Raw genomic sequence first — 19,572 nt, forward strand, 5'->3', positions numbered from 1 at the left:
TGTTTACTTCTACAGAGGAAACAAATAGTTATTCATATAAAATGAAAGATTGAAATTTCTGATTTAGATTTATTCAGATATGAACCAATCTAATTTATTATTAGATCTTTTTCTAAAAGCTCTATTTTTTCTACCTGGGTCCTGGACAAAGTTCATGTTGTTTAATTTTAATTCACTCCATAAAATAAATCATTTTACTTGATTCTGCATTACTACCTATAGCTCAACCTTACTTTAGGGGACTTGGTGTGAGAAACCCTGGTTAAGGTGAAGATAATTGTTACCATGGAATCACAGTAGTAAAAATAGCACCCAGTGAGTTGTGCACTTAGCCATCATCTCAAAGAGAAAGATTTCAAGCAAAGTAGCATTAGAGACAGGGATTTCATTTCATCGCTTAAATTCCATTAGGTGGAAGATATTTGTGCTTAAAATGCAAAGCAGCTATAAATTTAGATAAAATAAAACAGAGAGCTGCTGCTAATATACATGATACTGTTATCTAAGAAATATCAGCAATGATGTAATTAGGAAAAGATCTCTCAGATTCATGCCTTTAAAATACTTAGGATGCAATAATTGTTTATTAAAATGGTTATAATTAATATTACTTAAATATTTCAATATAACATTTAACTGCCTACCAGCTACAGTTTTAGCTTAGTTTTCTTAAGAGTGGTTGTTGCATCATGTAATTTCATATGAATTTTTGGGACTGCCAAATCATAAATTATTTTAATGACTTATTGAATATATATAGCATAAGAAAAATTTCACAAGATGCTGTAATACATTAGCAGTCTTTTGAGGCTAAGATACCATTAAATGTTGAACCTATTTGCTCCTGTGCATTAGATGATAAACTTATTAGGACCTGCCTATTAGTTTGCAACTTATATCAATAAGGACAAGTAGAAAAATAACAACAATCAAAGAACATCTATGATAAAACTATTCCATATTTAAATATCAGTATACCAGGAATGAAAAATAATATTCTTTAAAAAAAGGAAATAAATATTTTTTAGGTATTTCGTCACAATTTTTCCTGTTATTTATAATGCCTTAATCAGTTCTGTATTCTATTTCTATTTCACTTTCAATTTTTCAATTCATAAAGGTGTTCAAGTCTTTAACTTCAGAGCTGGAGATTCAAAATTACTCTGGAGAAGAAATTTCCTGAGGAATTCCTCAGTGTCAAACATAAAAATGAAATATTTTAGATATTTGGGAAAAGTTGCAGACTTTTAATGAAGTTAAAAATGTTTTTAAATCCTACTCTGACTTTTGATTTTACACCTAGTTTTGGGAAAAACTGTCTGTGATACTTATTCTTTTATTCAATATAGTCATCTCAACAGTAGGGATCAGAGAAGTTTCTTTTATTTCCAATTTGACATTTCTTTTAACACCTGTTACTTAATCTTTTTAAGTATTAGGAATGTCTTAAACCATTACTGTTCATTTCTTCCAATACTACATTATCATCCTAAACTGAGAATTCTACAAAATCCCTCAAAAATTTTTTTTTCTCCAAGCTGACTACTTACAAATGGCTCACTGTCATAGAAACTAGAGGGCCTGTGCAGAGTCACCCTGCTGACATACCACATGGAATAAACATGTTACGAGATTTTTATACTGGTTACTTTTTCAATAGTTATCTGCATGACTTTTTAAGGATGAAAATGGGAGATACATTGTAAAATAGATAATAACATTTACAATGGATGGCCTAAAATTTGGGGAATTGGGGGCACTGAGGGGGTTAATGATTTTTTGTGAATTACTTAGTAGTTGCCTTCTACTAGGTTTCTGTCAGGTCTATAGAGAACAGCTTTCATTAGTTTGCTTAGTTTTTTATTTCTCATAATGAAGCATCTAGCATTATTTGATATTTAAACTTCTAATACAGAATTTCTACTTTCTAATATTTCCTTGGAAAATTCTGTAGAAAACTGGAAAAAATTCTACTCAGTACTCACTAAATATAGGAGAATAAAAATGTAGAGAGAAAGAGAGAGGGTGAGAGAAGGTATATAAGAGGAAAGACTGTAGGAAAAAATAAAAAGAGATGGAAGAGCGTAGAACAGTAGTAATCACATGGCGTGTAATGCTTGTTTTTACCAGGACAATCTCTGATCTAAACTACTGCAGTCTGTCTATGAAGTTGAAGTTCTGGGATCACCATCACAGTAAATCATTTCAATTATCATGTACAGCTTAACACCTTCACAAGGATTTTTCTGTTCGGTTGTAAGACATTACCATGAATTTATAAACAGAAGAGAGCAGAACTCAATTTATGCCACTTGTCTATATGTCAGACTTACCTGGAATATTTTTAAATGATTTTAATAGTTAAAATGTTTCTTAATTCATAAAAAAAAGTCTAGCAAAACACGTGAATTTTTAAAACTCTGACATTGTAATTAGATCCCTAATGTGAGTGTGAGTAATCTGTAGTTGTAACAGGGTTCATAAGTGATCGTTTTGCAACGTGATCACCATTTTCTTTATGCAGTTAACATAGGTATGCTATTTACATATTAATATAACATGTCGAACTCTACAATTTTCTGTATTAATGTGTGGTCGCATAAATCTCATTGAATCTATCTTGTACTACAGGTAATTATGAACCTAATATAAACTTTTATCTGTGTGGGTAGAATCTACTTATCCCTTCATTTTTCCCAAGCTCTAATTGAATATTTCCTCTATAATCTGTTTGATGCATAGGCCTTTGATGGTATTTATTTTAGTTTTATAATTCAGCTCCCTGAGGTTATTAAGAGGGGATTGGAATAATGGTGACAATCTGGGAATATTTGTGTGTGAATTTATTTCTGCACTTTGTGCCAAGTCTACTATGTAAATGTCAGTTTGTTCTCTGCTCTGGATGAGTAAGTCACTTTGATTAGAAGCCAGGTTAAAATAAATCCCTCAACTCATAGATCTTTTTATTTTTTCTCTTTGTTTCTAGGTCAGTGCTTACTTTTCTGCACGTACTCATCTCTGCTCAGCAGCTGCCAACGAGGCTTGAGTCCAGGACTCCTCTCTTCTAATTAAGAAGCTGAGTCAGAGAAAGAGAGAGAGAGAGAGAGAGAGAGAGAGAGAGACACCCTCTCCCACCACAATTTCTCGTCCAGCCTATTCACTCCTGATGATCCCTGTTTGCCATCCCTTCCAGAGGCAGTGCAGGGAGTCTTGTAAAATATCTTCCACTTATTTAGCAAAGTTTAAAGTACGTTCCCAAGTGAAATCCACGGAGACTGTCCTGAGCTTCTTATCTCTTTTATTCAAACTACGTTTTATTTTGTGAATATTGTGCAGAGCTTGTTAAATGGTGGTCAGGTCATTCTCTACTTGGAATTTAAATGAAGTTTTCCTTTGATGGCACGTCCTCTGCCATTTCTCTCAGACAACTTTTTACAACATTAAAGAATATTTTTTAACATTAAAGATTTGATATCTGTAAACCTGCACAACTTGGATTAAATTATTCTGAGTTTGATTTGTTGCTTTACATACAATTATACACATGACTCCATATGCACAGAAATAACTAGTATTAAACAAGACATCTAAAATGAGCATAGGTAAAAGGACACAGCTGACAGAAAACTGTCCAGTCAAAGAATCTAAACCCAAAACATAGATCTAAGGGTTACATTACTATTGTTATAGGCAATCAAGATAAAAACTGCATTTACAGGAAGTTCTGTATTACATTAAACAAAAGAACTTCTCAAGTTTTGAAGTTTCTGAAAAACTACAAATTAGAAAAAAGGACAAGCTTTTCTTCTACTCCAAATGACTTTTTCTTCTTAATTGAAAGCATTTATTAAGCACATTAGGCTCTTTCTCCAGCAGTCCCTGAAATTCTTTTTAAAATTTGAATCACGTATTATTAGAGGTGAGGAAATGTCCTATTTCTTCTTAGTAAGGAAAGGACACACAAACATTTGCTTTACTCATTTAATGTAGGTATGTTATTTGAAAAAAGATGATTTTTTAAATATATATCAATATAACCAATCTGTGGAACTAGACAAGTTTCTGGAATCTCTCTTTTACTCACTGAATCTATCTTTTACTCTAGGTAATTCTGATACTTTAAATTTGACTCATGCTGGAAAAGACTAAAGAGGCAAATCTGACTTAATCATTTTGGGCATATCTACAAAGTGGAAAATTCAGCACTACCAGATTTCAATTTAGGCAGAGACAGAGGAAGCTCCAGCAATTAGTGTGTATTGTAACTACCTAGCCAAGTTATATATACAGTATTCTCTCACTTCTATGTCTTTATCCTTTAGAGAAGCCTTCTTCTCAGAGATCTAGGGTTCACTAGATATGACACTGCCACATATCCACATACTTAAAAATTATCAATACAGGGAGGCGGAGCCAAGATGGCGGCGTGAGTAGAGCAGTGGAAATCTCCTCCCAAAAACACATAGAGCTATGAAAATATAACAAAGAAAAATCTTCCTAAAATAGAGACCACAGGACACAGGACAACATCCAGACCACATCCACACCTGCAAGAACCCAGCGCCTTGCGAAGGGGGTAAGATACAAGCCCCAGCCCGGCGGGACCCGAGCACCCCTCCCCCCGGCTCCCGGCGGGTGGAGAGAAACCGGAGCGGTTTTTTTTTTTTTTTTTTTTTGGCGAGCGCTTTTTGGAAGCCTTAGAGGGACAGGCCCCCGTTGCTGGGGAGGCAGGGTGGCGGGACCGGTGAGGAGGTGCCTGGGAACGGCGCCGGAGGACAAAGAATATCCCGCGTTTCTCCCTGCGAGACCTGGGGGCGGGTGCCTGAGACCGGTGCCTGAGGACGGAGGAGGTCGCGCGTTTTTCCCCTTTTTTTTTTTCTCTTTTTGGCGAGCGCTTTTTGGAAGCCTTGAAGGGACGGGGACCCCAGTGCTAGGGAGGCACGGTGGCGGGACTGGTGAGCGGGTGGCTGGGACCGGCGCCTGAGGACAAAGAATATCCCCCGTTTTTCCCTGAGGGACCGGTGGGTGGGTGCCTGAGACTGGCACTTGAGGACAGAGGAAATCGCGCGTTTTTCCCCTTTTTTTTTTCTCTTTTCTGCGAGTGCTTTTTGGAAGCCTAAAAGGGACAGGGACCCCGGTGCTAGGGAGGCAGGGCGGCGGGACTGGTGAGCGGGTGCCTGGGACCGGCACCTGAGGACAAAAAATATCCCGCATTTTTCCCTGTGGGACCGGTGGGTGGGTGCCTGAGACCAGCACCTGAGGACGGAAGAAATCGCGCGTTTTTCCCCTTTTTTTTCTCTCTTTTTGCCGAGTGCTTTTTGGAAGCCTTGAAGGGACAGGGACCCCGGTGCTAGGGAGGCAGGGCGGCGGGACTGGTGAGCGGGTGCGTGGGACCAGTGCCTGAGGACAAAGAATATTGAGCGTTCCTTCCCTGCGGGACCGGTGGGTGGGTGCTTTTTGGAAGCCTTGAAAGGACAGGGACCCTGGTGCTAGGGAGACAGGGCAGCAGGACCAGTGAGCGGGTGCCTGGGACCGGCACCTGAGGACAAAAAAAAAAAAAAAAAAATCACTTGTTTTTTCCTTTTTTTTCCTTTTTTTTTTTCTCTTTCTTTCTGTTCCCTCTCTCATTGTTGCTGTTGTTGTTTTGGTTTGGAGAGTGCTTTTTGGAAATCTTAAAGGGGCAGGACAGGTCACTTAGACCAGAAGCAGGGAATCTGGGGATCTCTGGGCACTCTAACCCCCTGGGCAGCAGGGAGCACAGAGGCCCCTTACGGAGATAAATAGTCTCCTGGCTGCTCCCCCTCCAACGGGGCTCCACCATTTTGGAGGAACAGCCCCAGCCAGGCCAAGCCCACAGCAAGAGCGGAGATAAACCCCAAAGCAACTGGGCAGGAAGCAGAAGCCCTGTCTGCGCACAGCTGCCCAGCACAAGCCACTAGAGGTCGCTATTCTCCCAGGAAAAGGCTACAAACCAAAAAGAAGGGAAGCTCTTCCAGCGGTCACTTGTACCAGCTCTGCAAACTATCTCTATCACCATGAAAAGGCAAAACTACAGGCAGACAAAGATCACAGAGACAACACCTGAGAAGGAGACAGACCTAACTAGTCCTCCTGAAAAAGAATTCAAAATAAAAATCATGAACATGCTGACAGAGATGCAGAAAAAAATGCAAGAGCAATGGGATGAGATGCAGAGAAAAATGCAAGAGCAGTGGGATGAAGTCCGGAAGGAGATCACAGATGTCAGGAAAGAGATCACAGAAGTGAAACAATCCCTGGAAGGATTTATAAGCAGAATGGATAAGATGCAAGAGGCCATTGAAGGAATAGAAGCCAGAGAACAGGAACATATAGAAGCTGACATAGAGAGAGATAAAAGGATCTCCAGGAATGAAACAACACTAAGAGAAATATGTGACCAATACAAAAGGAAAAACATTTGTATTATAGGGATACCAGAAGAGGAAGAAAGAGGAAAAGGGATAGAAAGTGTCTTTGAAGAAATACTTGCTGAAAACTTCCCCAAACTGGGGGAGGAAATAATCGAACAGACCATGGAATTATACAGAACCCCCAACAGAAAGGATCCAAGGAGGACAACACCAAGACACATAATAATTAAAATGGCAAGGATCAAAGACAAGGAAAGAGTTTTAAAGGCAGCTAGAGAGAAAAAGGTCACCTATAAAGGAAAACCAATCAGGCTAACATCAGACTTCTCAACAGAAACCCTACAGGCCAGAAGAGAATGGCATGATATACTTAATGCAATGAAACAGAAGGGCCTTGAACCAAGGATACTGTATCCAGCACGACTATCATTTAAATATGATGGTGGGATCAAACAATTCCCAGACAAGCAAAAGCTGAGGGAATTTGCTTCCCACAAACCACCTCTACAGGGCATCCTACAGGGACTGCTCTAGATGGGAGCACCCCTAAAAAGAGCACAGAACAAAACACACAACATATGAAGAATGGAGGAGGAGGAATAAGAAGGGAGAGAAGAAAAGACTCTCCAGACAGTGTATATAACAGCTCAATAAGCGAGCTAAGTTAGGCAGTAAGATACTAAAGAAGCTAACCTTGAACCTTTGGTAACCACGAATCTAAAGCCTGCAATGGCAATAAGTACATATCTTTCAATAGTCACCCTAAATGTAAATGGACTTAATGCACCAATCAAAAGACATAGAGTAATAGAATGGATAAAAAAGCAAGACCCATCTATATGCTGCTTACAAGAAACTCACCTTAAACCCAAAGATAAGCATAGACTAAAAGTCAAGGGATGGAAAAACATATTTCAGGCAAACAACAGTGAGAAGAAAGCAGGGGTTGCAGTACTAATATCAGACAAAATAGACTTCAAAACAAAGAAAGTAACAAGAGATAAAGAAGGCCACTACATAATGATAAAGGGCTCAGTCCAACAAGAGGATATAACCATTCTAAATATATATGCACCCAATACAGGAGCACCAGCATATGTGAAGCAAATACTAACAGAACTAAAGAGGGAAATAGACTGCAATGCATTCATTGTAGGAGACTTCAACACACCACTCACCCCAAAGGATAGATCCACCGGGCAGAAAATAAGTAAAGACACACAGGCACTGAACAACACACTAGAACAGATGGACCTAATAGACATCTATAGAACTCTACATCCAAAAGCAACAGGATATACATTCTTCTCAAGTGCACATGGAACATTCTCCAGAATAGACCACATACTAGCTCACAAAAAGAGCCTCAGTAAATTCCAAAATATTGAAATTCTACCAACCAATTTTTCAGACCACAAAGGTATGAAAGTAGAAATAAATTCTACAAAGAAAACAAAAAGGCTCACAAACAAATGGAGGCTTAACAACATGCTACTAAATAATCAATGGATCAATGAACAAATCAAAATAGAGATCAAGGAATATATAGAAACAAATGACAACAACAACACTAAGCCCCAACTTCTGTGGGATGCAGCGAAAGCAGTCTTAAGAGGAAAGTATATAGCAATCCAGGCACACTTGAAGAAGGAAGAACAATCCCAAATGAATAGTCTAACATCACAATTATTAAAACTGGAAAAAGAAGAACAAATGAGGCCTAAAGTCAGCAGAAGGAGGGACATAATAAAGATCAGAGAAGAAATAAACAAAATTGAGAAGAATAAAACAATAGCAAAAATCAACGAAACCAAGAGCTGGTTCTTTGAGAAAATAAACAAAATAGATAAGCCTCTAGCCCAACTTATTAAGAGAAAAAGAGAGTCAACACAAATCAACATAATCAGAAATGAGAATGGAAAAATCATGACAGACTCCACAGAAATACAAAGAATTATTAAAGACTACTATGAAAACCTATATGCCAACAAGCTGGAAAACCTAGAAGAAATGGACTACTTCCTAGAAAAATACAACCTCCCAAGACTGACCAAGGAAGAAACACAAAAGTTAAACAAACCAATTACAAGCAAAGAAATTGAAACAGTAATCAAAAAACTACCCAAGAACAAAACCCCGGGGCCGGATGGATTTACCTCGGAATTTTATCAGACACACAGAGAAGACATAATACCCATTCTCCTTAAAGTGTTCCACAAAATAGAAGAAGAGGGAATACTCCCAAACTCATTCTATGAAGCCAACATCACCCTAATACCAAAACCAGGAAAAGACCCCACCAAAAAAGAAAATTACAGACCAATATCCCTGATGAATGTAGATGCAAAAATACTCAATAAAATATTAGCAAACAGAATTCAACAGTATATCAAAAGGATCATACACGATGACCAAGTGGGGTTCATCCCAGGGATGCAAGGATGGTACAACATTCGAAAATCCATCAACATCATCCACCACATCAACAAAAAGAAAGACAAAAACCACATGATCATCTCCATAGATGCTGAAAAAGCATTTGACAAAATTCAACATCAATTCATGATAAAAACTCTCAGCAAAATGGGAATAGAGGGCAAGTACCTCAACATAATAAAGGCCATATATGATAAACCCACAGCCAGCATTATACTGAACAGCAAGAAGCTGAAAGCATTTCCACTGAGATCGGGAACCAGACAGGGATGCCCACTCTCCCCACTGTTATTTAACATAGTACTGGAGGTCCTAGCCACAGCAATCAGACAAAACAAAGAAATACAAGGAATCCAGATTGGTAAAGAAGAAGTTAAACTGTCACTATTTGCAGATGATATGATACTGTACATAAAAAACCCTAAAGACTCCACTCCAAAACTACTAGAACTGATATCGGAATACAGCAAAGTTGCAGGATACAAAATCAACACACAGAAATCTGTAGCTTTCCTATACACTAACAACGAATCAATAGAAAGAGAAATCAGGAAAACAATTCCATTCACCATTGCATCAAAAAGAATAAAATACCTAGGAATAAACCTAACCAAGGAAGTGAAAGACTTATACTCTGAAAACTACAAGTCACTCTTAAGAGAAATTAAAGGGGACACTAATAAATGGAAACTCATCCCATGCTCATGGCTAGGAAGAATTAATATCGTCAAAATGGCCATCCTGCCGAAAGCAATATACAAATTTGATGCAATCCCTCTCAAATTACCAGCAACATTCTTCAATGAATTGGAACAAATAATTCAAAAATTCATATGGAAACACCAAAGACCCCGAATAGCCAAAGCAATCCTGAAAAAGAAGAATAAAGTAGGGGGGATCTCACTCCCCAACTTCAAGCTCTACTACAAAGCCATAGTAATCAAGACAATTTGCTACTGGCACAAGAACAGAGCCACAGACCAGTGGAACAGATTAGAGACCCCAGAAATTAACCCAAACATATATGGTCAATTAATATTTGATAAAGGAGCCATGGACATACAATGGCAAAATGACAGTCTCTTCAACAGATGGTGCTGGCAAAACTGGACAGCTACATGTAGGAGAATGAAACTGGACCATTGTCTAACCCCATATACAAAGGTAAACTCAAAATGGATCAAAGACCTGAATGTAAGTCATGAAACCATTAAACTCTTGGAAAAAAACATAGGCAAAAACCTCTTAGACATAAACATGAGTGATCTCTTCTTGAACATATCTCCCCGGGCAAGGAAAACAACAGCAAAAATGAGCAAGTGGGACTACATTAAGCTGAAAAGCTTCTGTATAGCGAAAGACACCATCAATAGAACAAAAAGGAACCCTACAGTATGGGAGAATATATTTGAAAACGACAGATCCGATAAAGGCTTGACGTCCAGAATATATAAAGAGCTCACACGCCTCAACAAACAAAAAACAAATAACCCAATTAAAAAATGGGCAGAGGAACTGAACAGACAGTTCTCCAAAAAAGAAATACAGATGGCCAAGAGACACATGAAAAGATGCTCCACATCGCTAATTATCAGAGAAATGCAAATTAAAACTACAATGAGGTATCACCAGTAAGGATAGCTGCCATCCAAAAGACAAACAACAACAAATGTTGGCGAGGCTGTGGAGAAAGGGGAACCCTCCTACACTGCTGGTGGGAATGTAAATTAGTTCAACCATTGTGGAAAGCAGTATGGAGGTGCATCAAAATGCTCAAAACAGACCTACCATTTGACCCAGGAATTCCACTCCTAGGAATTTACCCTAAGAACGCAGCAATCAAGTTTGAGAAAGACAGATGCACTCCTATGTTTATCGCAGCACTATTTACAATAGCCAAGAATTGGAAGCAACCTAAATGTCCATCTGTAGATGAATGGATAAAGAAGAGGTGGTACATATACACAATGGAATACTACTCAGCCATAAGAAGTGGAAAAATCCAACCATTTGCAGCAACATGGATGGAGCTGGAGAGTATTATGCTCAGTGAAATAAGCCAAGCGGAGAAAGAGAAATACCAAATGATTTCACTCATCTGAGGAGTATAGGAACAAAGGAAAAACTGAAGGAACAAAACAGCAGCAGAATTACAGAACCCAAAAATGGACTAACAGGTACCAAAGGGAAAGGAACTGGGGAGGATGGGTGGGCAGGGAGGGATAAGGGGGGAGAAGAAGAAGGGGGGTATTAAGATTAGCATGCATGGGGGGGAGGGAGAAAGGGGCGGGTGGGCTGCACAACACAGAGAGGACAAGTAGTGACTCTACCACATTTTGCTAAGCTGATGGACAGTAACCGTAATGTGGTTGTTAGGGGGGACCTGATATAGGGGAGAGCATAGTAAACATAGTATTCTTCAGGTAAGTGTAGATTAAAAATTTAAAAAAAAAAAGAAAGAAAGAAAGAAAAGGGGGATTACTCCTTAACAGGATAAAACTATTGGTAAATCAAAGATCAACGCATGCTTTAAATATCCTTAATGTTGATCACTTAAAGGGTGTCAGATGATCAGCTATGGAGGTACTCTTTTCTGATAATATTCCTTTCTCTTAATTAAAAAAAAAAAAAAAAAGCAGTTACTGTGTGCTGACCTCCAATGAGTTCTGCACAGTGGTATAGAGGGCATGTCAAAGTGTGGGCAAAGGGTCTGTTTGTTTCTACGCAGAAGATCAAGGCCTAGCTTGGATACCCAGAAAATGAACTAAGATACGATATGAGGAGGAGCTTCCGGCATCAGCACTCTCTGGAGGACTCGTGCCGGGGGATGATCATCAAAAAGCCTCCACAGGGATCCGGACGATGCTGCGGTTGTGGCTGCATCCAGCCCACCGTCTCCTGGACTTGTCATAAGAAGGAGGAGGGAGATGTCTAGGCTGGCATGTGCATACAGTGAGACAACGAATTTGACTGGATCTGTACTGTTGGAACTCAACCAGGAGTTGGGAGGGGTGCAAGTTGTAGCACCCCAAAATCTCATGACTATAGACTATCTATGGTTAAAAGAACATATGGGATGTGAACAGATCCCAGAAATGGGCTGCTTTAATTTGTCTGATGGTTCAAGTACAGTTGGAAAATATCCATCATATCATAGATAAATTTTCACAAATGCCTAGGGTGCCTAAATGGTTTTCTTGGCTTCACTGGAGATGGCTGGTAATTATAGATTTGCTTTGTTTATGTCACCGTATTCCTATTATGTTAATATGTGTGTGCAAATTAGTTAGTAGTTTAAAACCTATACATACTTAAGGTACTATACAAGAAGATATGTCAAAGAAATAATCAATCCTCCCAAGTTTCCTTCATATGCTACATCTATAGCTTTTCTTCTTCCTTCCTAATTACAAACCTTAAATAGAATTCGTGCCTCATATCGAATTTACCGAGTATCATAATTCCTCCAGGTGGTAAAGATACCTCGAGACAAGTGCTGGGCATAGAAGCCACAGGGCATAAATCTGCAAAGAAGTAAAAAGCTAACCTTTGCAAACAATATGGCTTCTCTCTCACTTACCAATTTTACATTTCCCTGTATGGCCCCGGAAGATGACTGGTTAGCCAGAGACGGGTAAGATTCCTCAAGGGAGGAACAACCTAAGACAGGCACAGTCGCAGGGGGGCCATCAGGTGAGAATTTGGGGATCAACAGAGGTGAGGCTCAGAACCTCACCCCCCCTGCTTTGAGAGAAATCTTCTGCATCCGTGGATGTCTTGCTGCCCTTGTCTAGCCTGGATTAATACTTAGTCCATAGGCACACACCTGATCATCTGATCATCTACATTTGCCCTCTTACAGCACTAAACTATGTTTTCTACCTTTATCTTGCATCTACCTACCACTTCAGCATTTTATTAAAAATAAAAATAATAATAATAATAGGAGAAATGTGGGATCAACATATAAATCAAGTACAAAAATCAAATGAATATTCATATTTGACCTGATGGTTTATAGGTCATATTGCATGTTCAAAACCGAAAGTTTCTGTGATGAATGCCCTTGTACTGTTCACCATGTAGGAATTTATTCACTCTGTAAGAATTCGTTCACCATGTAAGAACTTGTTCGTTATGCTTCAGAAGATTGGAGACTGACGAGAATTAGGCTTGAGATGGATTAATGATTGTACATTGAGCATTGACCCCCCTATACTGAATTTTATTGTTGTTAACAACCATTTGATCAATAAATATGAGAGATGCCCTCTCAAAAAATAAAATAAAATAAAAATAACTTCTACAATAAACATTATTTTTATAATCATTAAAAATATACAATTTGTTAAAATTAAAAAAAAATTATCAATACATAGAAAACCTCAATTAAAATTTATCTTTCTTCTGCTTCACTCACTGAGGGAATTTCTATCCCAATTCTAAGTTCATTTACATTCAAAATTTAACAATTTTAACAACTGTTAATTAAGCTGATTTCTCTGTTCAAACATTACAATGAACCCATGATATTTTTGTTTTATATAGTTTATGATTAAAGATATTAGGCATGTTTAGAACACTTGTACTATAAAACAAAATCCAGTGTCACAGAGAGTTGTGAATGCTGTTTCCTGGCTGAGATGAAAGAGACAGTAAACAGTTTTTGTAAAAGCATTGTAAACAAGGCAAGAAAGTAGATATATAAGGGAAATGTTTGGGGCAGTGTCTGGAATGGGATGGCAAAGGGTGATAAAATAAGTTCCTGTTTATGTTGTTTGATTTTATCTCTTTTTAACTGATTCACTAAATAGTTAAGCTTTCATGCAGAGATTTTATTTTCTTATATACTTGTACACTTGGCTAACTCAAAACCAGAATCTCAGTGACAAGTAAATTGTCACCATAAACTCAGTGACAATTAGGGAAGTAGCACTATTTCCCAAATTTTTACTGTTTACTTTAAAATAAGTTTTTACTGAAAAACATGTCAATATGGCTATCAAAAGTTTAAAAAATCATGAGCATACAACTGAATGACTGTTTACCAAGTAAACACATCTATGTTGTGTAATCACAGCACAGATGAATAAATAGAACATTTCCAACATCCAGTAGTCTTCTTATTCTCCTTTAGCTATTGTTTCCCCTACAAAAGTGATTGGTATCCTGAATTCTAACATGATAGATTATTTTTGTATATAAATGGAATCATATAATGAGTACTACTTATTATTTGGCTTCTTTTACTAAGCAGTAGACTTGTAATATTCATGCCACATGTAGCAAAATTTCTTTATTATTATTTATTGCTGTAGAGCATCCCATAGTTCACACTAGGAAAAAATCACAATACAATTAACCATTTTACTGATGGTGGTTATTTAAGGTGTCTCCTGTTTTGGGCTACTGTAAACAGTGTAGGAGTGAACAGTTTCTGTCATGGATTGAATTGTATCCATCCCCAAAATGTGTATGTTGAAGCCCTAACCTCCCAATGTGACTGTACTTGAAGATAGGGCCTTTAGGGAGGCAATTAAGGTTAAATGAAGCCACAAGAGTGGAGTTATAATCCCATAGGGCTGGTATCCTTAGAGGAGAGAAAGACAGCAGAGATCTCTTTCTCTGCCTCTGGGCTAGCACAGAGGGAAAGCCGTGTGAACACACAGCAAGAGGTGGCCATCTACAAACCAGGAAGAGGAGCCTGGCCCAAAACCAACCACTACATCTTGACCTTGGACCTTGCCCTCCAGAACTGTAAGGGAAAAAAAAGTCTTGCTTAAGCCACCTAGTCTGTGGCATTTTGTTTTGGCAACCCAGCTAAACTAATAAACTCTCTTAGATAAATTTCACACAATTCTGGTATTCATCACAACAGAGGTTTTGCACACTTTTCAGTAGTCTTATTCCTAGGTAACTAAAGTTTTCTGCAACTACTAAAAAACTATGAACCGTTAAATTTCACTTTTGAATGTTCTTGTCAATATATAAAAATATATTATAATTGCCCTACTATCCAGTCCCCTGGAAAACTTATCTTCTTAACTGTAATGGTTTATTTCTACATTACTGGATTTTCTCTGTATATATTAAGTCATCTCTAAATAAGAAGTGCTTCATCTTTTCCATTTCTTAAAATTTCTATTTCTTGCCTTATTACAAAAGCTGGAATTTCTAATAATAGAATAAATACTTTTATGCCTGATCTCAAGGTGAACACCGTCAATCATTGATTATTAAGTATGACTTTTAGTGGAGATATTTTGAAATACATTTGACAAATTAAGCTAGTCCTTTACCATTTCTAGTTTACTAAGAAGTTTTTCATATATGTATCAAGTGATAAACTGCATTTCCTAAGAGTATCACATTTTTTTCTCCTTTGTATCAGTCAGGATGGCCACTAGAAGTGATTTCAAATAAGGGGATGATTATATGAATTGGACCTCAGATAATGGTGATAATTAGATAAACAGTTTATGTAAATGGGTTGACTTGGCGTCTGGTGCAGCTCCGGGAAGCATCTGCACCAGCAGTGCTGTCAGGTGGGAAGGAAGATGGACGGGCGGTAAGAAGACTGAGGACACACTGGAATCCATGAAGACAAGCTGGAACTCACAAAGATAAAATGAAGCCCAAGCTAGCCTTTCACCAATCTAAGTTTCCAACTTCAATGATCTGAGGAGACAATGGTGCCGTTTTAACAGACCCAATGGTCAAGAGAAGTGGAAACAGTGACCTAGAGGAAGCTACATGGCATGCTATCACATGCCAACAATGTCAGCCAGCTGCTAGCTGACAACATGCATGAGCTACAATAGTGCCTAACCTTACTCTGACCCCCAAGCATAAAAATGGCAGCCATTTAATTTTCACTTCCAAATATTGCACAGATCTCTCTTGTAACCAATCCTAGACAAGCAATATGTAAAAAAGGAAATTCTGTTCCAGTTGAAGCATATTGACACAGAACAAACGAACTTGGCATCTGTACACACATAGTTAGCCATACATAACTTCCCAATAAAGAGAAAAGCAACAGCCCAATTCCTCATCACAGGAGAGTGTTACGCCAACCATAACTGAAACACTCTAATCGTAAGCCTCATTCTCACCCCTTCGCATCTTTTTCTTTAAATTAGCAGACATCAGGGTAGAGTTGGTAGAAGTGATGGGAGTGTGAAATAAGACAGCCACTTTGTGCCAATAAACAAGGCATTGCATTTAATTTCTGCTATGAGAAGCTGCTCACACAGTTCAATCAAACAAGCCCCTAATGTTTTCCATCTACCAAAAGATCCATATCCTCATTCCTAAAACCATATATTTTAGCTTTGGGGACTTCTTGACTTTGACTCAATAGCTATAGTCACATTGTCCTTATTCATGACTCCAGGACTTGCATCTAAGGAGCAGTCCAAGGGTCCAAAGAGCATCTCTATTTTTTCAAATATACTTCAGGCAAAATTATATCTTCTGGACCATAAGGCTCAGGTGGCAAGTTGGTTTTTATGGAATACTGTACCTGTTGCAGGGATTTTTACTGTTTTAAGTCTGGCTCAAAACTGGCATCTTTTGGGTTACTTTGTAAGTGGATCAGAGATTCTCATCCAAATGGGGTAGATGTTGCCTCCAATATCCAAAAAGATCGACTAAATATTGTGTCTTTTTCTAGTTATACAAGGTGTCATATGCAGAAATGTCCATTACAAAAATAAATCTCCCTGTCTTAAACAACTGGACCCCAGCAGATTTCATCTAGGTGACATGACAGACCCCTGAAATTCTGTGGGATATTTCCCACTGTCTGGCATACATGCCTTTACAAAGGAGTCTAGAATATTTGCTATCTTCTGCTACTAGGTCAAAAGAACATGTTATAACCAATGTAATGGAGGAGAATGATATCCTATAGAATACAGAGGCAATCGAAGATGGAGAGTTGAGATAGCCCTGAGGGAAGACAGAGAAGTTGTATTGCTGGCCCTGCCAGTTGGAAGAAAATGGCTTCTGATGATCTTTAAATAACAAGCATAAAGGTAAAAGCATTCACTAGATTAATAGTCACTTACCAATCCCAGCAGATTTGTTCTAGCAATGAAACCACATCTGACACAGCAACTGTAATGAGAATAAAGACCTAATTAAGTTTACAATAATCCACTGTTGGTATCTAAAATTTATCTTCTACAGACCAAATAAGTAAGTTGTATGGGTATATGGTAGTAGTCATTGTTCCTGTATGTTTCTGGTTTTTAATGGCCGCACTAATCTCTGCAATTCCTCCATTAAAGTGGTAAATACTTTGTTTGAATATTCTTGCAGTTGAGAGGAAGTTCTGGTGGCTCAATCTGGCTTACTTGAACATATTTTTCATTTTATAGGTTGGGGAACACATGAACACTCTTCAAATTACTGCATCTATCCCTATAGGTATTCAGGATTAGGAATATATTCACAGAGGATTCACAGCCCACTGGGTTCACTACGAGAAAGGCTCAAGCCAGAACTCCATTCACAACACAACCTCTTTGAGTCCCTACCGTGAATGACTGGGACCATGGTAGTGTTTTGAGTCACCAGTAATTGTTCGTTCAAAGCAGTTTATCTGTAATATCCAAGATGTCGAATTATTTCCCTTTCTCTAATGCATGGTCAACCTACTAACTGGTCACATGTTACCGTATAGACGGCTGGGAAGATATACAGCAGAAAGCTTCTGGCTGTATGGCAGATTCTGACTCAAATGGTGCCACCATTCCTTTAAATCAAGGTATTCTTGGGCCACGGACTAGCTTGTCTGGAATTGCTTGTGGGGCTGTATCTCATTATTGTGGTGATTTTTGTCAGATTTTTACTTCTCAGATCTAGAGATTTTCAGATTATACAAATCAAGTAAGATTGTACCCATCCACCCACACATTTCAGTTCTTGGGACATCCTAATCAGCTAGCCAACACCAAAGACCTCTCAGGGTCAGGATATTCTGATCACTGCATCCTCCCTGCTGCCCAGCACAGTGAGCAGGCATAGCGAGTCTTTGTTGAGTGTAAGCCACTCCTTTGAATCCCTATGGCCTTTTGTCAAGTCTCTCTGTTAGCCCTAAATCTATTCTGACATTTCTCCTATATTTCTGCATTCCTGAGTGTTATGCATGATCAAAAACAAATGTTTGCACTTATGCATGCAAATACACACACAGATAAGACTGATCAACTTACATTTAAAAAATTATGTTCTGTTTTGTCTAGAAAAGTACTTTCCACACAGTTGAGTATCCTTAATATTTTTTAGCTTAAATGACCACAAAACTATAGATATCTTTGAAATGCAAATCAATTTTCCAGAGTTAATTTTTATGGAAGATCAGTTAAACATACATTAAGGATAGAGGAAAATATATTGCTTCCTGTAACTGAAGGACAGGTATACAACCTAACCTTAAGTACACTGAGAACTATAATTTATACTGCAATCCAGGACTTTGTCTCCATTGCTTGTTTTTATTATTCTGTTATATTGGTTTAATTCTCCCTGATTAGCTTCTTAATTCGGGCCATTACTATGGCTATCAGCATAGATTAGAATCATATATTTGCACTTTTAGCACTGGAAAGGCAAAGGAGGGACAAGTGAGCAAGGTAATAAAATAGGCAGCCCATTCCTGAAATACGTTATTAGTACAGAATAGAGAATATTTTCCTCAAAGTGAGTGTGCTGTTCTGTAAAAGAAAATCTGGACAAAATAAACATTTAATGATAAGAAAGACCTAAGTCAATTGTCTATGGATTTCATATACACAACCAAAATGAGATTGAACATGGAAAGATACATAGGAACTGTAAATTAAATGTTATGCATATATATAAAAATATATACATGCTTATATGTATATATAAACATATAGTGTATATATATGTAGTGTGTGTGTGTATATATATATATGTAGATAGTTGTATTTAAATTTGATAAGAAAACAATCTCACATAAAGAAAATATATAACACTTTAAAAAGAGTCTAAAGATTTGTTACCCCTGTTTTACTCAATTAATTAAGGAAAAAAATCACCAAGCAAAATAAATTATCTAAATTTGAAATCTTAAAAGCTTTCAATGCCATCTGTGTATCTGTCACATCAGATGATTAAGTTGTCCTGGTAACTAAGGGGAAATTTTTCCACAATATCAAAAGACAGAATATACAGAATTGTAAACTGATATTAAACACATGTGTATGTACATGAAACATAATAGATAAAAGAGGACAGTATTTAAAGGGGAAATAGGAAATCAAATAGCATCTGTTTTTGCAATAGTTTAGTACACAATTGCTAAAAAAATGAATAAATATATTTTAAACCTAAATTTACAGGTCTATACTATACTCTGGAAATGTAACAAAGTGTGCTGTGTATTAGAAGTTCTGTTGAGTCTAGCAATCAGTCCAAGCTGCCATACTTCAGTTGAATTGGAAAAGGGACTTTAGACTTTAACCTATTTCTCCTACTGATTAAAAAGCTGTGTCACAGTGTTCTGATGCACAAAATAAGCTGACATGGACTGGTTGAGGTCTCTGGCATTTTATGACTAGATCTATTTCAGCTCCAAATAACCAGTACCATTCAGTGGGATATTTTAGATTTTGTCACAGAAAGATATGACAGAGTAGGGAATATGTAGACAAATTTTAAATTTACTCAAAGTAAAATAACTTTCCTTTTCCTAAAAAATAGTCTAGATCAT

General features: G+C 37.7%; 1 long non-coding RNA gene across 1 annotated transcript in view; it reads right to left on the minus strand.

The window, feature by feature from the left end:
- The window catches only part of LOC118973266 (uncharacterized), a 127,314-nt gene that overhangs the window by 65,728 nt on the left and 42,014 nt on the right, over positions 1–19,572 (minus strand). Inside the window, exon 3 of the long non-coding RNA XR_005062532.2 lies at positions 16,901–16,949. This is a non-coding gene — a long non-coding RNA (uncharacterized lncRNA). The remainder of the gene's footprint in view (positions 1–16,900; positions 16,950–19,572) is intronic.

This window comes from Manis javanica, chromosome 9, assembly GCF_040802235.1.
Source record: "Manis javanica isolate MJ-LG chromosome 9, MJ_LKY, whole genome shotgun sequence".
NCBI lineage: Eukaryota > Metazoa > Chordata > Mammalia > Pholidota > Manidae > Manis > Manis javanica.